At 38.8% G+C, this 26,268-nt stretch overlaps 1 long non-coding RNA gene across 1 annotated transcript in view; it reads left to right on the top strand.

Moving 5' to 3' along the window:
- The window catches only part of LOC105078424 (guanine nucleotide-binding protein G(I)/G(S)/G(O) subunit gamma-2), a 117,310-nt gene that overhangs the window by 83,491 nt on the left and 7,551 nt on the right, over window positions 1-26,268 (top strand). Inside the window, exon 3 of the long non-coding RNA XR_836155.3 lies at window positions 8,126-8,241. This is a non-coding gene — a long non-coding RNA (guanine nucleotide-binding protein G(I)/G(S)/G(O) subunit gamma-2). The remainder of the gene's footprint in view (window positions 1-8,125; window positions 8,242-26,268) is intronic.

The raw sequence follows: 26,268 nt of genomic DNA, 5'->3' as shown, positions 1-26,268 counted from the left end.
GGTACATTATATGCTTACTAATAGACCCAAATATCTTTAGTTTCTCTGTAATAAGAAGCAAGAAGTGGGTAAACTTTTGTTCACTAATTAATGTTTCTGTGTTTTATCTCATTTGGAAATTATCTAGCTATTCAATAAATTTCTATCATTTAATTTAACTTAAAACTCTAAGGGTGTAAGTTACCAGAGAGATTTGGGAAACTATTTAAGTAGACATCATAAAATATAATTATTATTGAAAAGTTCGCTTGAAGATTTTTATGCCACTAACATTTATTTAATTCACTTGTTCCCAAAAGTCATATCGAGATTACTCATAAAAATTTCATGAGACATCAAAGCAGCCAGCCATGATTTTAATTTATTTTTCTTGTTTACAAATTTTGCAATGCAGATAATATGAGTTTACTTGACTAGTTACCCAAGTAGACTAAAAGTTGCATGTCTGCATTATATTTAATGCTGATAATGCTGAAGACATGTCTATTTTAATTAAACCAACAAACTTAAACTAGCACTTATTTAGCAAAGATTATCCCACATCATGTGAACTTGAAAACATTTGAATTAGTTTCTATATTTGAGTTAAACTTAATTCGTAAGAATTATTTAAACTTAATTCGTAAGAACTTAAGTTTAAGCCAATTAAATAGAGCTTGTTTACAATTTAAGTATGGCAATACCATACAGACATAGAAAGATATCACACAGATATCACATACATTTATACTTTATAGCTTTCATTCTAAAATTTTAGCCATGAATACAGTAAAAGAACACTCACTTGTTTATAAATAACAGTTGAATTCAAATTCTATCCCTGTCAGTCAGAACAGGTTAAGTCTACCCTCTCAAGTGGCTAAAGCTTTTTATTAATGTTGGACAGAAGACTTAAAATTTGTGTTTGGCCTTGACATGTGATCTTCTGAACACTGAGGACTAGATTTGGGCAAAGGAACTTTTAAAGGAGTGTGTATTTTTAAATGCCCTCCCTTCCCCCTTTTTTCTTCAGCCTCAGGCTGTTGTGGGCTGTATTTTAGTTACCTCCTGGAGTGTCTACATTTCAAACACTTGATAAGATTTACATCTTCAAGGGACAAAGAAAGAATATAAGTTTTCTTCTAGGACTTTTGGAGTATATTTGTTATTATTAGAAGTCTGGGGTAATTACTATTGAATTTTTTTCTTTTTTTTTTTTTTAAGTTCAAGACAATTATACTTTCAATGTTTTGATTTTTTAAAATATCTGCAAATTCCTGAAGGCAAATGGGAAAAGGTCTGAGTGGACTTTGAGTCGCTCTCAGAGTTATGCTTTTGTTTTTCTAAAGGTTCAAGTTGCAAATTGAGTATTATTGATTATAATTACTTTTCTTCTCCTACAGTCCTGCAAGCTATCTTTAAAGAATTGGGTAGCTGCTTCCATTAGAATGCTGGTTGACTAATCTACCCCGACACACTATTTGGAATTTGCCTTCTTAAATTTAGGAGAAATTTTCCTATTAAGGAGGAATTAAAAGATGTCTGTGCTCTGGAGCTTCAGGGCTTAATGCAGTATGCCTTTGAAAAGTCTGTATAAAGCTTTCAATAAAGGCCTTTGAACGTTCTCCTTTCTGAGTGCACAATTTAACCTTAGACCAATTTACCTTAGGTGGGAAAGCCTCTACCTTTGCTTATATTCACAAGTATTACACATAATATTTAATATATAATGTAATATATTTGCTAAACATTAGTCTCCAGCTGATCCATTTCCTGACCATTTTATAGGAGGGCCTGTAAGAAATTCTGGTTGTCTGTTTCCTCTGTGAGAAGGGTTGTAAAAAGCCACTAAGCTTTTTAATTCCTCTTTAAATTTGGTAGGAACTTCTGAAAGAGGAGGTAAAAGGGCTCTGCAATTTAAAAGATTGTTGCTCTCTAGGGAATATGGATTTTTGTGTGGGAGGTCCAGGATGTGTCTGCAAAGGACATTGTATAGAAAGCTGGCAGAGCCTGATTCCAGAGCCCTGGAAAGAAGGAGTTGTAGGGGACAGGCAAGAGAAGCTTCCTGTCCGTCCCGGGTGCTCCTGTTAAATTTACTTCTGGCTTTCAGCATTTACACGAGTAGTAACCTATATACCTGGGGCCTAGAGGTCAGAGTGTGCTCTGTAAATCTTGTAGGGAAAGGAAAGTTAAAACAGGCAGCTGGGTGTTTAAGGTATTTTCTGTGGAAGGTGGAGTTTAGGGAGATGAAATTTGCTGAGGAGATGAGGCCAGATTTTTTAAAGGGGAATTTATGTTGGATGTGGTCTTTAATTTTTGTTCTAAGTCTAATGTCTGTTTTTTTTTATCTTGTTGAGAGAGTCCCTAAGGCTAGCCATTATATTCCTTTGTGTTCTTTTTAATTTTGTCTTTCCATAGTACCAGTAAGACAATCATTTAGGATGAGAGCTCTTGTAAAAAATCTCTTTCTTTCAAATATGACCAGTTCAAAGGATCCAGTGTCTGGGTAGGAACTTATATTAATCTCAATAGCAACTCAAACCAATAAGCCATTTTAATGGCATAATTATGGATGCAACCAAAGGAGAGTGCAAAAGATACAGCCCTCACAAGATCCAGAAAGTTCATTCCCAGAGTTAGCCTAAGAAAGCAAAGACCTTTGTTGTCACAGGCAGCAAGAATGATGTAGTGAAGTGTCTCCGGTCTCTCATGGGAATCTGAGGTGCTTCCAGTCCTGGACGTACTAATCTGTGACACCAGGCATGCATTAACGGAATGAGACTTTTCCAGCACTAACAAGGCAATAAAGGCTGAGATGACAAAGGCCTCTCATGGACCAGGACCCCTTATGACAAAGTCCCCTGAGAACTGGCACGGTTGGACAAAGAGAACACTGCTTGTGACTTCATGTCTTGGAATCCAGTGTATTCAACTGGCCACCAAATGCAAGCTATTACTTGCACCCTCCGGCTGGCAGAAACCAGAGGCTATTCTTACGGTCACAAAATCATGCTCTCAGGACATAAAACAAAACGAAAGGAAAACCTCACCCAGTTTTTACATAGAGAACTCACAACAGTATTTGTCTAAACAGATGCTAGTCTGATGAGAACCATGAACTCAACTGTCTGTGAAGCCAGCTCAAACCACAGGCTTCTAGCTTGGGAGATAAGCTAACTTTTTCTTACCATAGTCTCTTTTTACGAAAATACATATTTCAGTAAGGTTCCTGACAGTTCCCTTCACACCAGCAGACGATCCTCTGATACCAGCTGGGTGTCCTATAATTTAACTTAATTCTGACACCAACACAATCTATCTAGGGATAGCATCAGTTCCATAGGTTAAGAGTTCGATCCTACAAGACTGCCTTCTCGCCACCAGCACACACAATTCAGACCCTGGTCACAAGCCCAGGTTGTTAGGTGTACTTTTGACTGACTGACTATAAATCAGAGGTTCCCATGCCCTCCTCCTTGGTTTCAATTAATTTACTAGAACTCAGAGAAATATTTCACTTACTAGATTACCAGTTTATTCTAGAAGGATGTAACTCAGAAACAGCCAGGTGGAAGAGATGCATAGGGCAGGGTATGGGGAGAGGATGCGGAGTTCCCATACCCTCTCTAGGCAGGCCACTCTCCCAGCATCTCCATGCCTTCACCCACCTGGAAGCTCTCCAAACCCTGTCCTTTGGGTTTTTATGGAGGCTTCATTACGTAGTCACGATTAATTAAATCATGGGTCACTGGCTATTGATTCAACCTGCAGCCCTTCTTCCCTCCCAGGAGGGTGGGGTTGGGGGATGGGTACTAAAAGTTCCAACCCTTTAATCACATGGTTGGTTCCTGGCAAAGAGCCCCATCTTCAGGTTGCCTACAGGCTTTCCAAAAGTCACCTCATTAACATAACCAAAAACCTTTATTGGTCTTACTATAGGAGATTCCAAGGGTCTTAGGAGCTCTGTGCCACAAATAGGTCAAATATATCTATTTCTTATAAATCTCAGTATCACATACTTCTTTGGAACACTGGTCTGGGACTCCGCAGTTCTTTCACTTTTCAGGAAGGGGATTTCTTCATTGCTTTTATGGGAGAGCAGCTGGATGTGAAAAAGAGGACAATGCATTAAGTGATTCTAAAAGTGGCACTAGACTTTGTTGGGTCATATGGTAAAACCAAACACATACAGGATGTATCTTCCTAAAACTGGAAGCGCAAACCAAAGCCTACATCTACTTTTCTCTGTAAATCCATTTAGGTTTTATGTGTTCTCTCCCCAGCATCTCTAGACTTACCTCCTGCCCCATCTCTCTTGTTTTCCCATCTCAATACCCAACCTTCCCACTTTCCTTCTCTGCCTGCACAGAGGTCTCCTTCCATGATAGGTAGAATAAAGACCCCCAAAGTTGTCCACATTCGCATATCTGGAACCTGTAAAGGGGAGTTAGGTTTTTAAATAGAATTTAGATTGCTGATCATCTGACCTAAAGATCCCAAGAGATTATCCTGGATTATCATGGTGGGCCCAGTATGGATACAATGGTTCTTAAAATGGAAGAAGGAGGCAGAGGAGAGTCAGAGGTGACTTCAGAAGATGTCAGAGTGATGCAGAGTGAGAACTCAACTCACCTTTGTTGGCTTTGAAAACAAAGGAAGAAGCCAAGAGCCAAGGAATGCTGGCAAGCTTTAGAAGCTAGAAAAGGAAAGGGACCATTCTCCCTTAGCCCTCCAGAAGGAATGTAGCCTGTTTTTTTTTTTTTTTAATTGAAGTATAGTCAATTTACAATGTTGTGTTAATTTCTAGTGTACAGCATAGTGATTCAGTTATACATATATATTCCTTTTCATATTCTTTTTCATTATAGGCTATTACGAAGTTTTAAATATAGTTCCTCATGCTATATAGTAGGATATTGTTGTTTATCTCTTTTATATATAGTAGTTAGTATCTGCAAATCCTGAACTCCCAATTTATCCCTCCCCACCCTCTTTCCCCATTGGTAACCAAAAGTTTGTGGGTCTGTCTCTATTTTGTAAGCAAGTTCCTTTGTATCCTTTTTTTTAGATTCCACATATGAGTAATATCATATGGTGTCTTTCTTTCTTTTTCTGGCTTACTTCACTTAGTATAATGATTTCCAGAACCATCCATGTTGCTGCAAATGGCATTATTTTGTTATTTTTTATGGCTGAGTGGTATTCCATTGTAGAAATATACCACATCTTCTTTATCCAGTCATCTGCTGATGGACATTTAGGTTGCTTTCGTGTCCTGGCTATTGTAAATAGTCCTGCCAATACCTTGATTTTAGCCCAGTGAGACGTATTTCAGACTTTTAACTTCCAGAACTGTAAAATAATAAATTTATATTTCTAAAGCTACTGAATTTGTTGTAAGGTATTACATCAGCAATAGAAAACTCATACACAGTCTATTTTAGCCCCCTCAGGACAGCCACAGCTTTCTCCAGGAAACATAAACAGGCATCAAGACCTCAACATGCCTAGCTACTCAAATGAAAATAATGGGTCATTTCATAAGTTAATGGCAGATCTGTCAGCTAAAAGCAGAGAAGCCCTCGATCATGGTGGTGTAAACAAGATAGGTGCTTATTTTTCTTCACATAAATGGTAGCCTGTTCACAGCTGGCATGGTGGCTCTACAGTATCAGTAAGGACCCAGCTCCTTCCTGCCCATCCTGAAGTGTAGCCTAGGGTTCAAGATGGAGCTCTGTGGTCAACATGAATACCTTCTAGGCCAGTAGCAGGAGGAAGCAGAGGCCCATCCCTTCCCTTCAGGGACACTTCTGCTTTTATCTCATTGGCCAAGATGTAGTCATATAACCACATCATGCTGAAAGGGAGGCTGGGGAATGTATCTTTCAACAAAATATACCCAACTAAAATTCAGGGTTCTTGTGGTCTCTATTAAAAAGAAAAAAATTGTTATTACTAATGAAAAGGAGGCGTATTAGAAGCAAGCTGTGGTCTCTGCCACAGGTTACTGTGTGATCTGGTTTAGATTCAAGGGCAGAAGAATAGCTGGCCAGACTCCCAGAGCTCCCTCAGGTCCAGTGAGGATTTGGTAATTCTGTGATGGTCTGTATCTTAGTGTGATAAACTGTAGTTTGGAAGAAACGTTAACTTCACGGAACAGTGTCCAGGGGCTTGTAGATCATGGCTCCTTCTATCTTTGGATGAATGAAAGAGTTAGGCTACCCTACTGGATAAATCAATGCTCCATCTTGGCCTGGTGAAGTGTTATGAGGCTCTTAGATGTTCATTTTATTTGGGGGCATGTAATTTACCAGTAAGGGTGAGATAACTGGGTCTCTAACCAAGCTGATGAAATCAGTCGTTAAAGCCTCCTTCATTTTTTTGTTTTTACATTCAAGATCACTCTCTTGATCTTCAAGCATTTGAAAGTAGAATTCAGAGATCTTTGTGGCTTCAAAATTCTTTCCATCTTCCTACCCATTTTATTATCTCCAAAACCTTTAAAAATAAATTGAGGAAATAGCTAACTATCTCCCAATTTGTACTGTAAATGCTGTTGGGCTGAGTGGCTTTTGCAGCATTTTTTAAAAAATAAGTCTCTCAGAAGGGACTTCTTTGTTTACAGAGAGTTATGCCTAATTTCTTACTTTGTCTTAAAGTACTAGATATCAAGAAGTAAGAACCAAAGAAGATAATCTGTAGACTTTTGCTTTTTTGGTAATTAAAATTGTTTCTTGATTTTAGTAGATAAGTAAAAACACATGTACTGAACTTATGGGTTATTCTTCCTTCCCCAGGTTTTCTGTATGCCCTCTTTCCTTTTTGAAATGGTAGCCTGATCCCACTTTATCCCTAGATAAAAATACTTCCCAAAGCTAGCAGAAGTCATGGTTTTTAATCTAATGTGTTTAGAATAAGATTCGACTGGTGTTGACTGAAGCAGTGTTTAATGCTTCTCATTTCTTTGGTTGTGCGCGCTAGTTAAATTGCAGCTCTCAGACACTGCTTCACTATTGGGTGTCAGTGACCTCAAGGGACACATTCACACAGATGGTCCTGAAATAGCATTTGGCACTTTGACATAGAGAGCAAGACCTGGTCAGAGTGTGGGGGAAATGGGCACAGAAAATAAAATAGGCTAATTTCAGAGATGAACAACAGGAATAAAGTGAGATGGTGGGTCAAGAAATCATTGAAAGAGAGATGAAATTGTGATAGGACTTGAAGGGGTGGGGGGCAAGGGTGAGAGCCACTCTGGCAGAGCCAGAGACAAAGAAACCATCTCACCATTTACACAGGTACAGAACTCCCCTCTCTAGACATTTATGTTCTATTTCCATATTTATAAAAGTTTGTCTGTTGTACTTAATTTAGAATACCACTGGTGAACTCATTGATGTGATTAACAGTTTTGACATAGCAGTCCCTCCCCCTTGACATTATAGTGTTCCTGAAGAATTATGAGTAATGTGATTGATTGTGAATCAAGCCATATTTCAAATCAAGTGGAAAGAAAGGACCATTTAAAATGATGGTAGCTAAACAACACAAAAGAGCCACACCTCCCATTGCAGTGTCTCTGCAGCATAACAGACTGAGATGCTTACAGTTAACGAGAGAATTGGCATTTGAGCCCATCAAGAAAACATTGCAAATATAGGATCGTGAGTCCTGAAGGATTGTATAATTTACCATTCCTGCCTCTACTCACCTTTCATTCCTCATCCTCTGAGAGCACTCAACACAGCATCTGACAGTAGCAGTACCGAATACGTAACAACACTAAAATGATGCACATTGTCACCCAGTTACCATTTTGAACTTATCTCATAAATTAAGTTAAATTTAATAACTTGCTTTCTTAAGGTGGCAGCACATCGTATTGTGATACAGTTAACATTCTTTTTTTAAAATTTTTTTTCTTTGAAGAAGGCATGGAAGGACAGAGGTAGGGAGTCGGAAAAGTGAACCACATCTTCTGATCTGCCTGCCGCTAGACTGAGTGCTGAATTGGGGGTGTAGATGGCTGGAGGAGCCAGGCCTGACTACAGCCACTCTTTTGGGATCCCCCAGTGAGGATGACCTTATACCTTTAGCAGCTGGTGAATTCTCTGATGCATCTTTTCCTCCTTGTTTTCTTTCCTAGTGTGTCTGAATAACCCACCCAGAATTCCAATGGCCAGCAACAACACCGCCAGCATAGCACAAGCCAGGAAACTGGTAGAACAGCTGAAGATGGAAGCCAACATCGATAGGATAAAGGTGAGGATGGTGTAACTCACACAGCACATCTAGCCTTGATTGTAAGGAGCATGACTTGCAGCTTTCTATGATTTGACTACTCTTCTCTGGATAGTGATGAGGCCAGTGATGGTGGGAGAGAAACTTAATGATTAGGCACAAGTTCATTTTTTCTAATGTGTCTTTGCCTTTTCTGGATTTCTTCAGAATAAAATGACAGTATAAATTAAAACTTGTTCTCCATGTAGAATTCAAAACAAAACTTAGGCTCATGGTGGAATTCTAGCCAAGGGGTTTGGAGAACCCATAAAACCCATAAAAGCAGTCCACCAGCTCACTTCTCTGACCTTCTTATCTGGATTTAATTTTTTCTATCCTGATGTAGGTTCTAAGTTTTAATGTCTTATCTTTCATGTCTAATCCTTCTATCCACCATTACAGGTTATTATTTTCTTTCTTCTTTGTACCTTACTGGATTTTTTTCTTCAAAACACAGATATCACACATGGTCTTCCTGAGAAGTCAAACAGCATACAGCTTTAATGGAAGTTCATAGTTCAGTTCTTTCTTTCTCTTACTCCCCAGATCTAACCTGACAGCTTTGCCTTGAGTTGGATCTAGCATTCTGAGCCATGACTTTAAATCCAAAGCCTTTGTTGGCAGACTTTCAGTGCAAATTGACCCACACAATGTCATTACTAACAGATAGCTACTGCAGGATGATGATAAATTTTTGTTAGTTATCAAAGCTTCACTTCCCCAGAAGACCTGAGCATTTTATGAAATGCAACTCAGAAACATGTTTCATTTTACTGAACTTAGAACATTCTTCCAATTGCCTTTTTTAAACTAGAAGATTTTTCCTTTTTTGTCCATACCTGACTCAGCAACCTGAACAATCCAGCCATCCTTTGAAATGTGCTTCCAAGGGTCAATAAATTATGGCTCAGGAGCCAAATCCAGCCCCTTGCCTGTTTTTGCCAATAAAGCTTTATTAGAACACAGCCCTGCCCATTCATTTACATACTGCCTAAGGCTACTTTCACACTACAACAGAGGGTGGAGTAGTTGCAGCGGAGACCATGTAGTCCACAAAGCCTAAAATTCTTACTCTCTGGCCTTTTAGAGAAAAACTTGGCTGGCCCCCACCTTTGAGCAATGGTTCTCAGCCCACCTGTACATTCAGATCATCCAGGGAATTCTATAAAATGACCAATTCTAAGACAACCCTGTAGACCAGTTAAATTAGAAATTCTTAGGGTATGATTCAGGCATCAGTATTTTTTTTAAAAATTATCAGTTAATTTCAACGTATAGCTGAAGTTGAGAACCATGGTCCAATGGGAAGGGGTTTGCTCCTTATAATTCCTGTCAGGTCTGTGCTAGAACTTGAATAGTGAGCTAGTCTTCAAGAGTAAGCTGAGCAAATATCCACAGACATTTTTCCATCTAGCCCTAATCTCCTTTGTAAATTTTGAGTCCTGGTAATGGGCCACAAAATGTCAACAGCTTGTCCTCTTCTTGTAACAGCTTTAATTCTTCTTTATTTACGAATGAGATAAAGGCTCCTCACCATCTGCCTTGCTCCTTTATTACCTTCCTCTTCTCCTTTTTTCCCTTTGCCTCTTCTTTTGTATTTCCTTGCTAAAAAAATTTACGATGTGGCAGGTGGGCACAGCACCTGCTGAGAAAAGTGAGGTGGCCCCAGAATTGAATCTTCCAGTTCTTTTTTTTTTTTTTCTGATAGGGGGTGGTTCTGCCCATGGACCTTTTGGAAAGTGCCACTTTGCCTTTTGGGTGGCCCACTGAAGACAAAAGTGTTTATAAAGCACTATTTTGGTTGGCATTTTCTGTTACTACTCAGCATCCCCAGGCCTGCATCCTGAAAGAGGACGCGATGGTGTTGGTGGTGATGAAAAGCAGACAGTGGGAAGAACAGGACAAAAACAGACCTTTTCAGCCATAGGTCAGGCCTTCATCACCTCTCACCTGAACTACTGACTGCCAGGCGCACTTAGCTGATCCCTACAACCCCATCTCAACCCCATCTCAACCCCATCTCCATCCCGTCCATCAGTTACCCTCCATATTGCTGCCAAAGACAACTTTCTACCTCATTAGGTTCCTCTCCTCCTGGAGATCTTTTCATGATTCCCATCACCTGGAAAATAAAATTCAGACTCTAGCAGAGTATGCAGGGTCCTTCTGGCCCCTGCCCCTCTTTTCAGCTTCATCTCCTTCTTCTCACCCAAATGCCATATTGAACCACTTTTCATTCCCTTGATGGATATTTCGAACACCTGGAACATTCTTTTCTCCTCTCTACACTTCTGCTTTTCCAACTCCAATGACTCTTTGAAGATTCAATAATTATATCTTTTAAGAAGTTTGCCCAGACCCTCATCATAAGGTTAGATTTTTGATGATTTTTGGTTGTTCCTGTATTTCTTTTTCTAATAGATATGTCATTGAGTGTTTTCTAAATTGCCAGGCCTTGGAAGGTCCTAGAGATATAGAGCTGGATAAAGATGTACACATTATTCCTTCTCTCAAAGATCTCCTATTCTAGTCAGGGGGTGCCAAAAAAATGAACAAGACCTATTATTAGCATAAGTAAGATATCCAAAAAGCATAAATTACCAAATATCATCAGAAAGAAACCAACACCTCACTCTGATTCCTTTTGTATACTACTTCTGAAGAGACCAAGTAAACCCCTATGAAGAGAGAGACAAAGTGTTAGCCTAGTAAACTAAACAACGCATGATTACTTTCCTAGGTGATCGTCACTTTCAAATCTCTGAATTCCTCTTGACGTCATTAGACCTTAAATAGTTACAAATACAGCAGCAGCCAGTATTTCAACATTTGTTCTGCACATCAGAGCCAGGCAGGCATGCTGTGGTGAAGTGTCAGATTATTTTTAGTCTAGCTCTTGGTTAAAACTGTAACTGTTGACACAATTGCCAGCTAGCTAGTTTAGAGTTGGTTATCTGCCCTTAGGAGTCCCTTCAAGGCGTCTAATTATTCAGGCTTCTCCACCTACTTTCTATGTATGATCCTGTCTGATGGAAAAGTCTTCTCTCTGAAGATCCCAGGTTTGTGATTTTCCAGTAAGAGTAGTGACCTCTTCAAGCTATAAAGATGGCATTGTCTTTATGCCCATGTGGCAGAGTCGAATGCATCTGAGGCAACAGGGTGCAAGGGAAACAGGGCACAGCTGACACTGGAGCTTTCGAGGGTCCCTTACGCAGAGGGTGGGCCTCCCGAATATCTTGGGCTGCCTAGAGTAGCCCTACCACGAGAGGCTCTAAATTGTATACTCATTTTTAAACCTTCTTGTTTCCTATCCCTTTGCATCACAGATCCTGGGAGATTTGGGCTAATGAACCCATTATCTGTTCATAAGCCTCAGGCATATATAAATGATACTCCTAGCCTCTCTGTGTTTCTTTGTTAGCATTTCATTCAAGGGCATAATGTAAAGAGAAACCAAAGGAAGCTGGGAACAGCACTGGGGATGGGGCAGAGGGAGGTCGTGGAGATGGTGACACTCAGATGTATGAAACAGCAAGATACACTGACGTTGAGCAAAGGCTGGTGAAAGAAAGCTTGTCCTTCGAGCACAAGTCGAGAGAGCCCATATAAAAGCAAAGGACAGTAGGACTTCAGTAAATCTATTCATCACTATATTAGGACTCTGGATTTCTAATAATAGAACCCAACCCAAACTAGCTAAAGCCGAAAGAAGGGATTGATTATAAAAGATACAAGGCGTCTCAGAAGCTAAGAGCAGAAATGTGGCTGGGTAAGCAGGGGAAGTGAGAACTGGAAGGCCATGGGCACTGCAAGTGCTCTGTGACATGTCTCTGCTTCTCTCTGTGTGTCTGCCTCTTTCTTTTCCCAAGAGGAATAGATTTCTCAGCTGTCTGTTCCATGTGGTGGACACAGGATGGCTGCCCATGACTCCCAGCGTCACTTGTCACACTATGAAGAAAGAGAAAGATTCATTTAATCCCTTTTAGTCTCACTGCCATATTCCTAGATGGTATATTTGTTCTACCAAGAAAGAGCTGCCTGCAGCTTCAGTCCACTGACATTAGAATTGAACCCCACTGCACAGTCATGGCTCCTAGAAATTAACCCACCCATATAGACGGGAAGGGGGTGGATAGTTAAGGAGGGGTGAGAACCACTGTCAGCTGGAAGGAAGCCCTTTAACAGAGGGTGTTGTTGACATCATGAATAATGTAGATGTAAGCCCAAAAGGAAACCAAGGTCAAGAGCATGGGTGAAATGATTGCCTTTTACCTAATTGGATGCTCCTTAAATTGGCTCCACAGAAAAATGTCAAACTTATTTCTCATTTCTCCCAAATGGTTCCAATAGACCTTTCCAGCTGGCTCTCCTCACAGTCCCAAGGATGTGCTATGCATATTCCCATTCCCCTTATTCTGAGTCCCTCACTGAGAACACTCTTCCCCTTACATTTTTTCTATCTATGATAGACTAAATGCTGATATCCTTCCCCAAATCCTAACACCCAATGGAATAGTATTTGGAGGTGGTGCCTTTGGGGAGTGATTACATCATGAAGGCAGAGCCCTCAGGAATGGGCTTAGTGACCTTATAAAGATACCTTCGAGAGCTCCCACACCCCTCCCACCAGGTGAGGTTATGGCAAGAAGGGCATCTATGAGCCAGGAAACAAGACCCTCAGTGGGCACTGAATCTGCCAGCACCTTGATATTAGACTTCCCTGCCTCCAGAACTATGAGAAATCAATTTCTGTTGTTTACAATCCACCCATTTGGTTTTTTTGTTTTTTTTTGTTTTGTTTTGTTTTGTTTTGTTTTTGCCGCAGCCCAAATGGACTAGGACATTATCCAAATCTTACCCCTCTATTTTGGGTCAGCTGAAATCCTCACTTATTCATAGGTCTCTTTTTCCATTTGATCATATTTACTAGTCAATTTACTAGTAATTAATTTTACCTTCATCAGATACATTTTTCAAACTAGACTACATAGTCCTCTACTTCAAAGACCTCATCATCTACTTCTTGGTGATGACATACACAGGCAGTCAGGAAACACTTTTTTTAGTGTATAGCTTTAAGTTCATGTACGAAGAATGTCAAGGAACTATATTCTGTGTGACATTTCCGGTTGCATGTATGGTTTGGAATTTCCCAAGCATGAATGTCATTGGTGAAATAAAACCGTAGTAGTAGGAGAAAATATAGTGAAATGCCAAAAAGAAGGGCAGAATTGATCATTTTAAGGATATGTAAATTGTTTCATGTCATGCGTTAAGATTATACGTAGCCAACATTTATAGTATATCTTCCTTTGAAAACAGTTCAGCAAAAAAAGACTGATTTTCATAACTGACAAACATATGTAATTATTGAACCAGATGTAACCATTTCTAAGAACTAAATCATCTTTCTAACAATTGACTCATAACTGAATTGAACTTCAGGGAAATCTGCACTGAGAAATGGGCTAGTTGGATACCATGCTTCACTCTAGAGAGGGACAGATATCCCAGGTTTGGGTGTTTTCAAATATTTTTCCAGCATTTAAACTGAAAATTTTAACATCTCTTCCCTAAAATGCTTACATTCTATTTATTAGGAAGACTGAGATTAAATTTTCCTTATAGGGCAATTGAGAGTATTTTTCAGGGTTAGTAAAAGTGGTATAGTGTGTCAGGGACTTATAGAGGAAAGGGCTATGTTCATAGGTGGCCAGTCGTAATTCATTTGTTTTGCTGAAAATAAGACAAAAAATTTAAATTGAACTCAGGCATTTCATTAATTGAGCAGAAAACTTCATTTTTTAGGGTTATATAATTTTTTAAATTCAGCAGATACTTGTTAAGCACCAAGGCTTGTGCATTATACCTAGGAACTAGAGAAGTAGTACGATTAAACCTTGACATTTTGAATGAAAAGGAATGTATGTATGTATATGTATCACTGAAACATTATGCTATACACCAGAAATTGACACAACCTTGTAAACTGACTATAATTCAATGAACTGAATGCATGATCAAAAAAACAAAACCAAAAAACAACAGCAGAGTGACACACCAAATGCTGGCAACAATTTAGAGAAACCTGGTAACACATAATTTTGGTGAGAATGTAAAATAACATAGCCACTTTGGAAAACAGTTTTATATTTTCTTTAAGAACTATACACACAATTACCAAAAGATCAATCAGTCACACTCCTGAGCATTTATCCCAAAGAAGTGAAGACTTATGCCCACACAAAATCCTGTCTGTGGATGTTGATAGCAACAGTGTTCAAAATTGCCCCAAACTGGAAACAGCTCCAGTGTCTTTCAGTGGATAAGTGGTTAAACAAACTGTGGTATATCCATACAATAGATCACCATTCAGCACTAAGTAGAAATGAGCTATTGATATCCAGCATGAATGGATCTCAAGAGAATTATGCTGCATGGAAAAACATATACATACATACACACACTCGCAAAAGATTACATACTTTATGATTCCACTTATATAACATTCATTAAAAGAAAAAAACTTGATAATTCAAAATCCCTAGGAAATGAATTTTTCTGAATTGCCTAGTTTTTCAGGCCAGATGAAGCTCTCCCTTCTTAAAAGGGTAACTGTTTTGGATGATAATTTTGAATGTCTTTCTTTTTTTTTATTAAATAGAGTAAATTAAATATCATGGACTTTTCTTGATGACTGTTTTGAAAATTAATTCTTCTATTCCCATTTTTTTTAACCCTATTTGTATGTACTCTCAGTTAAATATCTCCTTGGAGGAATGGGAGAGGGGAGACTATTTAGAATATTCACTTTCTCTAATATCACAACAGAGTTTGGTCCTGAGTATTCTTCACCATCACAGTGGAGAGACGCTCTAGACTCGCCTTTGGCCACCAGCAGAGATGCAGGAACCGTGGTGACACAGGGCGTCATGGCCACGTGGTGCTTTCCATTTCTGACCTTCGTGATCTTACTCCCTGTAGCACCTCTCGTATTTTCCACATAATTCCAAGGCATGTTGAAGAAGCCTGAGGTTTCTTCTGCACTTACTGATACTCGAACTAGATGTTTTCATTTTCCCTTACTTGAATTGCATTAGTGATTCAAAGACAATGAACCACATTAGTGATTCAAAGACAAATAAAGCCTTTAAAGTAGCCAGCATCTTTTGACCTGAGTAAGAAGACCTTTCTAGACAAATACCAGGTCAGTCTCTCCTAGTTTGAACATTTTATGATCTCTTCTCAGAAGTGTAGCAGTTTTTTTGTTTTGTTTTGTTTTTTGTGTGTGTGTGTGTTCAACTTTCTTGCCAGGCTTGTGACAGGCCACCGTCAATGTTCACAATAACTTCTCATTTTAAGCCTCCATCCCAGTATGATCTTTGAAGTCCTTTTAAGCAACGAATTAAAATTATCAACCCTGGATGGCTCCATTCATGCAGGCAACTCAACTGAAGGAGTAATTGAATGAGTGATAATTTTAACGCACAGGCAGCTTCCCACGTGCGTAGGCAATGATGACCTGTCAGTGCTTCTTGGCCTCATGGCTTGCAAGTATTTTGCAACATTAATTTTAAGATGTGTCTCAATTTCATTATGCAATAAAGACAGAGCTATAGCCTTACATACTGTTTAAATTTTGGGGTCTGGTTTTCATCCTTACTGATAACTGCTACTTCTCAGAGCTGTCAGGGCATCTGTCTAGAGTAGGTTCCTATATTTTCAGAGCCTAAAATCAAGTCTGGTGGCTTTTATTGGGACTGTCTAGACTCCCTCTCCCCTCACTCCCTGGTTCTCAGCCCCAGCCTAGTTGGATGAGGTTGCTGGATAACGGGGTTTCAGCAGTTGTCAATGTAGGGAGATCCTTGCTCTTATCAAAAGTAAATTCCTTCATTGCACAACAGGGTAGGGAGTATCTCCCTAATCAAGGATGTGCTCCAGCAGTTCACTGCCCATTCTCAGTCACCAGTTTTGATTCTTCAATTCATCATTTCCATCGGTGTTTAAACACAGTGTTATCTCTCCATCTTAAATAAAACTTAAATTTCTTCTCTTGAAACCCCCCCCCCACTTCCTCCCCTAGCAACTGCCTTATTTATTTGCTCTGCTTTGCAGCTTAACTTCTTGAAAAAAAATTGTCTGTATTCACTCTTAATAATTTCTCTTTTCCCTTTCTTTAGAAAAATTATTTTTACTCTGGAAGTAATCTCAAGGGTACAGAAGAATTTCAAGTACAATGCAAAGAATTTTGCTTTCCCCCGAACAATTTGAGAAAAGTTGCCAATAGATGCCCTTTCACCTCTGAATACTTTAATATTTCTTACAAGTAAAAACATTCTTCTACTTAATCATAATATAATCACCATGTATAGTTAACATTGATATATCACTACAGTCTACTCTTCAGACTCCGTTTAAGTACTGCAGATTATCCCAGTAATGTCCCTTTTTAGCAAAAGAACCCAGTTCAGAATCATGGGTTGCATTTAGCTGTCCTGTCAGGCAGAGTTCCTTAGACTTCCTTGACTCTTATGACCTTGATGTTTTTGAAGATCATAGGTCATTATTTTATAGAACGTCATTCAATTTGGGTTTGTCTGATAGTTCTCTTTCTTTTAATTGTAAGATAGTTGATTTATAAAGTTGTGTTAGTTTTAGGTATACAGCAAAGTGATTCAGTTATATATACATATATATACATATATATGTATATATATATATACATATGGTTTCTCAGATTCTTTTCCATGATAGGTTATTATAAAATGTTAAATATAGTTCCCTGTGCTATATAGTAGGTCCTTGTTATTTACCTATGTTATATATAGTGATGTGTATCTGCTGATATTTCTTTATGATTTAATTAAAGTAACAAAACTTTGACATTAATATCATAGGACTGGTGGTGTGTTCATCTCACTGCATTCTATCTGTGGTGCTTGATTTCAAATTGTCACTAACTGGTGATATTAATTTTAATTACTTGATTAAGGTGGTGTCTTCCAAGTTTCTCCATGTACAGTTATTCTTTGTCCATTTGTAGTTAATAAGTATTTGGAGTTTGGGGGAAGGAATTTGAGACTGTATAACTACCCCTTTCCTCAACATTCTATTTTTAAAAATTTAATTATATTGATATGGCCTCATGGTTTCCCCTTTTATTGAATGGTTTATAATCTGATACTATCATCATCAATTTTTAATGTTTAAATTAGCACAGACTAAATCATTGGCTACTATGTCCTTTTGACATGCCCTCTTCCTTTTTTGAGTACTCTCTTAGTTTTCAGTGCAAAAAGATGTTCTAAGTTCCTCTTGTTATTTCCCTGCCCCAGTCCTGGAATCATCCTTTTCTCCACAGAGCACTAGTTCCTTTGAGAATGGTATTTAGGAATCAAGCTCTAGATGCTAAGTGTGCTCACTGCTCAAGAGTTTCTGCTCCTGGGTCCTCTCAGTGGACAGAGTTAGAGAACACACACACATACACGCACACGCACATGCACACACACAGTTTTACATTTATATTTCTGTATCTATGTATATATGCTTATGTAACCACAAGTTCATATCAACATCACCAGGTCCTACCCTGCACCACAGGGTTCATTCCAGCTTTCTGCTTTCCATATTTGTAACTCCCCTCACTGTCAATGAGAAACCTGGCCCCCCTTATCCTTATTTGGTCACTTCCCATATATGGAACCAAGCTCCCCTCCATAACCTCTCTGCCTGACATGGAGGCCTTCACATCCCACTCCAGCTCCCTCACCAGGCTGCCTTCTGCACAGATGCTCTCCTCACCTTGTTCCAGCTCTGACACCCCCCTGTGGGCCCCTGACCTAGTGTGGACACTGCCTTGCTTGGTCCCCCCATAGCTTTTAAGCTTGAATTATTCATAAAGGAGGAGGTGGAGGGGGCCTCATTTGTTCTTATACCCATTTCACTCCCACCATTCCACAGAAGCGTCTCTCATCAAGGTCACCAGTGACTCCAGATTGCTAAATCTAATAATTCTCAGTTTTCATCTTGCCTGACCTATTGACAGCACTTGACGTGGTTGATGATTCCTTATGTCCTGAAGCACTTTCTTTATTTACTCTCAGTAACCCCCACTGTCAGAGGCTGCTCTGTCCAGACCTCCTTTGCTGATTCCTCTTACGCTCCTCGACTTCTTACATTGAGGTGTTCCAGGGTTCAATCCTTGATCCTTTCTTTTCTACCTAAATGTACTCCCTTGGTGATCTTGCTCATTCCCAAGGCTTTGTGTACCATCTCTATGGCCTCAAGTCCCAAATTTATGGCTGTAGTCCAGATCTCACTCCTGAACTCCAGCATTGTATATCTCATTAAGAGATGTTTCAGTTTCAACCTTTCTAAAATGGAACTCCTGATCTTCCCCGAAAAACTTCTCTCCCTGTTGTTGAAGTGATGGCAACTCCATCCTTCCATTTGATCAGTCCAAAAACTTAGAGTTAGCCTTAATTCTTATTTTTCATTCACACTGTATCTCTAACTCATCAGAAAATCCTCGTGGTTCTACATTCAAATGCTGCTTATTCAGAATTATATCACTTGGCACCACCTCTGCTGCTATTTCTCTGCTCTGAACCACTGTTACCCCTCACCTGGATCATGGCAATAGTCTCTAGTAGTCTCTGCTTCTACCCTCGACTCCCACGGAGTCCTCATCTCAACACAGCATCCATAGTGCTTCTTTAAAATATGTCAATGGCTCCTCATTTCTCTTACCATAACCTTCATTGCATAAGCTTTTACCCAAAGATTGATTACCTTCTCAATAAAGCCTTACTATTGCAATCTGTCTTTCATGCCCCCTCAACATGCATACACACACTCTTGATCCCTTTAACTCTGCTCTACTTTCCATTTTCTTATAAAACTTAATACCATCTAACATTCTCTGTAACTACTTATTATGTTTTATTTTCTATTCTCTCCATCCATCTACACAAATACTGTATAAGCAATTTGATTATGGTGAGCATTAGTGTAGTTTGATTCATATTTCTTCTTTTGGGGTTTGTTGAGTAACTTGAAACTGTGAATTTGTACTTTTCATAAAATTTGGAAATTTTCATCTATTATATGTTCAGATATTTTTTCTTTCCTCTCCTCCACACACCATCTTTCTCCTCTCCTTCAGAGACTCCAATTGTGTGTATATTAGACCACTTGAACTTTTCTTCTAGCTCAGTGTGCTTTCTTTGTTTGTTTGTTTTTCAGGCTGTTTTCTCCCTATGTATCACTTTGGAGCGTTCGTATTATTGTTTTTAAGTTCACTAATCTTTCTTCTGCAGTGTCAGATCTGGTGCTAATTCCATCCAGTGTGTTTTTTATCTCTAGAAATTTAATTTGGGTTTTTTTAAAAAATATCTTTCATGTCTCTTTTAATCATGTTTTTCTTTCTTTTTCTTAATTATATAGGCAATATTTACAATCACTATTTTAATAGCATCCTCATTTATTAATTTCATCAACTGTGTCAATTCTGGGTCTTCTTTGGATTAATTTTTCTCCTCATTGTGGGAGAGATTCTTCCTCTATTTATTTGTATGTCTGGATTTTTACTGGATTCCAGATGTGAATTTTATGTTGTGTCATACTGACATTTTTTGTATTCTTTAAAACTTTGGGGGTTTTGTAGTGTGGTACAATTAAGTTACTTGGAAACATTTTGACGTATTCAAGGCTTATTTTTTAAGCTTTGATAGGTGGGTCCACAACAGCCTCTAACCAAGGCCTATTTAGCACCATTACTAGATACACTTTTAGGGCTTTGCTTAATTGTCCATGTGTTGTGAGGTCTTTCTACTCTGGCCAATAGAGACACAAACTTCCAGTCCTGTGTGATCACCAGGGGTTGTTTCACTTGATCCTTTCTGAAATTCTTTGCACAACCTCAAGCAGTTTTTTCCCACATGTGCTGATTAGTATTCAAAAGGAATCCTCTGAAGGCCTCTAGAGCTGTGTGTGTGTGTATATGTGTGTGTGTGTGTGTGTGTGTGTGTGTAGTTCTTTCTTCTCTATTACTCTCTCCTCAGCTTAAGGAGGTTCCTGGAGTCTTTTTGGGTAGCTCCTCCCTGTGCTGGGGCCTAGAACCCTTTTCAAGCAGAAAGCTGGGGCATTCTTGAGACTTGTCTCGTCTCCCTTCTCTCAGGGATTCCTGTCCTGTGCTGCCTGTTGCCCACCATTTAAAAAACATTTGTTCATATATTTTTTCCAGTTTTTGAGTTAAAGCAGAAGGGTTTAATTGGTCTCTGTTCCTCCATCATAGTCAGAATTAGAGGTCTAGAATACGGCATCATTTCCACAAGGACAGGAATCTTTGTTTATTTTCTTCCCTGATTATTCCAAGCCTCCAGAACTGTGTCTGCCATATTAGTTAAACTTTTTTTTTGTTTCTCTCTGTGTGTGTGTGTGTGTGTGTGTGTGTGTGTGTGTCTGTTTGCCTGGCATACTAGGTACTCAGTAAATATTAGTTGAATGGAGTAGTTGTTGAATAAGATTATGTTTGAGAACTTCTTTAGCAATTATTTGAGTGTCTCCTATGTGCCGGCACTCATGATGACAGTGGTAAATAAAGCAGATATGATTCCTGCCCTCATAGAGCAGAATGCCTAAAGGGAAATATCAAACAGCAAATAAACAAGCAAGGGTTGTAATTATAAACTGTGATGAGTTTTTTTTCTGTGAAAGAAAATAATGGAGTACATTGAGAATGAATGATGAAGAAAGTCATTTTTGGATGGGGTGGTCAGGGAAGACTCTGCCAAGAGGTGATACTTCAGCTGGCTCCTGAAGGAAGAGAAGGAGCCAGCCTGGTGAGGCAATGAGGAGAAGAATGTTCCAGAGAATTGAGTGTGTAAAGCTCTGAGGCAGAAAAGAACTTGGAGCTCTCACAAAATTGGAGGAGACCTTCCATGGGAGGGAAGAACACCATGACGTGCAACTAGAGAGATGGCAGGCCCGAAGCAGTCAGGACCCACAGGCTGTTTTTATGATATTTTGGCTTTCTGCAAAGCAGGGAAGCTATTGAAAGTTTTAAATAGGGGAGTGATATGAGCCAACACATATTTTAAAAATAACGTTTCTAGATGCAATATGGAGAATACTACTCCTGGCACGGTGGTAAAAGTAGGGAAATTATTTAGAACTGAGATTCTTAAAAATTTTTGTGCCCCTAGACCTGTTTGACAGTCTGCTGAAGCATGTGTTCTCCTTATGGAAATAATGTTTTTAAATTACAAAGGAAACTAATTTTATTAAAATATAGCTTATCAGAATATTTTTAGTAAAACATTTGTGATATAGTTAAATATACATACTTCTTTATTAGCTAATTATATAAGATATAATAGTGAGCCTATACTTATAAAGTGAAAGAACATAAATAAAATGTTAAGATATCTTCAATAACAGTAATGTGATGGAAAATATCTGATTTTTGTTGGTGACTAAGTCACAGAAGCAGTTAATGCTACTATATTGTGTTGTCTACATCTATTATGGAAAGAAATGTTAGATTTTCATCTGAGATTAGTGAAAACAAAGATGTAATTTGTTTTTGTCATTGAGCATCACAGACCACACCCATAATTCTATTCATGGATCTTGTCTTAGTCCGTTTGAGCTGCTATAACAGAATGCCCTACACTAGATGGTTATGAACAACAGAAATGTATTTCTCACAGTTCTGGAGGCTACAAGGCCAAGATCAAGGTGCCAGTAGATGTGGTGTCTGGTGAGGGCCTGGTTCGTAGAAAGCCATCTTCTCTCTGTGCCCTCACTTGGTTAAAGGGGCAAAGGAGCTCTTTGGGGTCTCTTTTATAAGACCACTAATCCCATTCATGAGGGGTCTACCCTCATGACCTGATCACCCCAAAGGCCCTGCCTTCGAACACCATCACATTGGGGATTAGACTTCAACATGTGAATTTGGAACGGAAAAGGGATACAAATGTTCAATCTATAAAAGATCTCTTGGAAAGTTTTATTTAAGAGGTTATCAGTAATCATGGAAAAGAATATGGAGGATTGAACTAGGGTAGTCACAATAGAGATGACAGTAAGGAGACGAATTTGAGATATTTTTGTGGGCGCATCCCTGTACAGTCTGTGTGTGCCCAGTGGCTTTGGTGGGAGAACTGTATTTGATGTGAACATAAGTCATGTCTTTCCTCAGGGTGTGCTGGCAGCTATCACCTTGGTAGGAGGTGGGGTTGAAGGTGGAGGGACTAGGAGTGGGGCCAGGTGTGAGCCAGGGCTTCCCGTCTTCTGAGCACTGTTATTGACCTAATGGGGGAGGGGGCAAGTCCCAAGTTACTGGAGCAGAAGCACTGAAGGTTGGGTCCAAGCTGGCTTTGTTCCCTTTAAGTGTGAGCTCTCCCTCCTCCCAGCACTGGCACCCTTGGGAGCAGTACTGGAGCAAGAGGATCCCATTAGGGCTCTCAGTATCAGACAGGGTACAGGTTGCTGTTGTCCAGCTTCAGAGTTTAGGGCTGTTTCTGATGTGCTGACTGTGTGAGGGTGGCTGCCCTGCCCTGCTCAGACACTGCTTCAGGTCTGAGCCACCTCTGTGTCTCACAGCCAACTTCTTTCTGTCATAGCAACCCTAACTCCAGTGTTGAGCTGCAATGTGAAGTAAGCAGGGCTGGAGCATTCACTCAGCTCAGGCTGGGGTGCACTGGGGTGGTCACGGGAAACCAGTCAACTACCCACCACATCTACAATCAACTGACAGATGAACCAGTTTCAATCTGACCTCTCCACTCTGCTTCAGGAGCAGACAAGCATGTGCATGTGTTTCTTCCAAGTGGATGGAGTCCAGACTTCCCACAGCCCTCATGTTAAGTCTCACCAACCTCCAACCAGCCAAGGAGGCTTGTCTTCCCTGTGTCAGTCTCCAGGACTGGGGTCCCCAGTGTTTAGCTCGAACCACTCACTCCCCAAGGAGGATCTCTGCCCCTGCACTCTCCTCTTTCTTCTGAGTCCCCTCCATGGGGCACAGGTCCTGATTTGATTGCTCTCTTCCCTTCCTAACCAATTCCACATGGATCTTTCTTTTCAGCCTTGGTTGTAAAGCACTCTTTCTGCCAGTTTCCAGTTAGCTTTCAGTGAGAATTGTTCCACATGTAGATGTATTTTTGATGTGTTTATGAGAGGAGGTGAGTTCCACATCCTCCTACTCTGCCATCTTGATCTCCTCCAAAATTTGAGATATTTTTGGAAGAAGAACCTACAGGACGGAAAAGGGAGAGATTGCCTAGAGTTATTGGGAAAATCTTCACAGAAGAACTTAGGGATGTGAGATGGGAAAGAAGCTGTATGCAAAAATATTAGCAGGGATAGTCAGAAACAAGAAGATTCACCAGTCAGACTATTGCTATGACCCATTGTAAGGTAGGGACAAGGATGTGGGTTAAAAAGAAAGAGCATTCATAAAGATTAAATCAAGAACACTGAGACTCATGACTCGGATACTCACAAGCTGTGACAACCAGGGCAAACACCTAAGGAAGCCTCAATTCACATGTTAAAAATGAGGATAATAATAGCTTTTGACCCATGATATTATTATAAAGATTAAATAAAATACTGCATGTAAAGTGCTTAGCACAGTTCTGACATGTAGCAAGAACAGATAAATATTAGCAATTATTCTAATTACTGCTAGGATTCTGACATTGTGTTGAACCATCACCCAAAGGAGATTGCAGTCTAGTTGAAGAAACATGATAAAACACATTCTCTGTTTTTAGAAGGAAGTTGTTCAGAATCAAATGTCAAATATAAGATATAAGCAACTGTAAGCTATTAAATTGTGCCCAGTATAGTTCCTTCTGTACCAAGATTCTGAAAATTCTTGCCACATATTAGCATGTGAGCATTGCTAATGAGTAGGGATAGTGCTGGATCTCTTGTTGACAAGTAAATTTTAGATATTATTATTGTTCAGTCTCTGCTGCTTGCAGCTAAGCTCCTGTTTGGTGTAATAGTGACTATGGCTCAAAAGAGTTTTTAAAAAAAAGTAATTGAGATTCTGAAAGCTTGTTCTTTGCCTTCATTGAGGGAAGTTAAGAAATGAACAGCCTGTTTCCTTTCATTCTGTCATAAAAGCATTTCATAAAATGCACAAAGAATTTAAATCAACCTTTGGAACTAGCCCTACATTTGAGTAATTTATATGTAGATGATTGTGGCTTAATGGCAAAACATTAAGTTTCAAGCTCTTTTTCTGCTGTGTGCTATGCTGTATAACTTTGAACCACTCATGCAATGTGCCGAGCTTAAATTTTTCATCTGTAAAAGAAGGATAGCTATTCCTACCTCAGGACTATTTTGTATACCAAAAAAGAAAACTTAATGTCTGGAAAAAAATAGAAACGCAATAAAAATATTTTATAAGCAATTAATGCCACTTAAAGAGTGAGAATTTAAGCCAAAACCTGTAACAAGAGACTAAGAAGGCCACTATATAATGATAAATGCATCATTGTATTAAAAGCATATAACAGTTATAAATATATACACACTCAACAGCAGAGCACCTAAATATATTAAGCAAATATTAACAGACCAATACAATTATAGTAGAGGAATTACTACCCCACTTTCAACAATGGATAGATCATCCAGACAGAAAATCAATAAAGAAATGTTGAGCTATTCTTCAGAGCAAATGGACCTAACAGACACATACAAAACATTCCATCCAATAGCAGCAGAATACATTATTCTTAAGTGTACACGGAACATTCTCCAGGATAAGTCAAATGATAGGTCATAAAACACGTCTTGGCAAAATTAAGAAGATTGAAATCACACCAAGGATCTTTTCCAGTCATAGTTGTATAAAACTAGAAATCAGTAACAGGATTAAAACAGGAAAATTCACATGTAGAAATTAAACAACACACCTATGAACAACCAGCCAGTGGGTCAAAGAAGAAATCAAAAGAGAAATAAAAAAAATCTTGAAATAAAAAAAGGAAACAACATACCAAAATGTATGTGAGGTAGCAAAAGTAGTTCTAAGTGGGAAGTCTATAATGATAAACGCCTACATTAAGAAAAAAGAAAGATTTCAAATAAACAACCTAACTTTATACCTCAAGGAAACTAGAAAAAAAAAACAGCTTAAGCACAAAATTAGCAGAAGGAAGCAAAAAACAAAGATCAGAGCAGAAAAATAAAATAGAAACCATAAAACAACAGAAAATATCAGGAGAAACAAAGAGCTGGGTTTTTTTTTTTAAAGATAAAGTTGACAAACCTTTAACTAGATTAAGAAAAAAGAGAAAAGACTCAAATAAGTAAAATTGGAAATGAAAGGAAAGACATTACAAGTGATATCACAGAAATACAAAGGATACTGAGCTTACTATGAACAATTATATGCCAACAAACTGGATAACCTAAAAGACGTGGATAAGTTTTTAGAAACATGCAACCTACCATGACTGAAACATGAAGAAATAGAAAATCTGAGCAGGCCAATTATTAGTAAGGAGATCGAATCAGTAATCAAAACCTTTCCAATGAAGAAAATCTCAGGACCAGATAGCTTTCCTCATGTATTCTACCAAACATTTAAAAAATTAATGCCAATATTTAAACTCTTCCAAAAAATTGAAGAGGAGGGAACACTCCCAAACTCATTTTACAAGGCCAGCATTACCCTGACACCAAAGCCAGATAAGGACACTACAAGAAGTGTAAACTGTAAGTCAATATCCCTGACAAAATATGAATGCTAAAATTCCCAACAAAATATTAGCAAGCAAATTCAGTAGCACATTAAAAAGATCATACACTGCAAACAAGTGGGATTTATCCCTGAGTTACAAGGATGGTGAAATGTATACAAATCAATAAATGTGATACATCACGCTAATAGAATAAAAGATAAAAATCATATGATCATCTCAATAGATGCAGAAAGAAAATTTAACAAAATAAAACATCCTTTCATGATTTAAAAAAAAAAAC

The sequence above is a fragment of the Camelus bactrianus genome, chromosome 6 (genome assembly GCF_048773025.1).
Source record: "Camelus bactrianus isolate YW-2024 breed Bactrian camel chromosome 6, ASM4877302v1, whole genome shotgun sequence".
NCBI lineage: Eukaryota > Metazoa > Chordata > Mammalia > Artiodactyla > Camelidae > Camelus > Camelus bactrianus.
The sequence above is the reverse complement of the archived record's forward strand: the minus strand, read 5'-3'. Positions and strand labels throughout refer to the sequence as shown.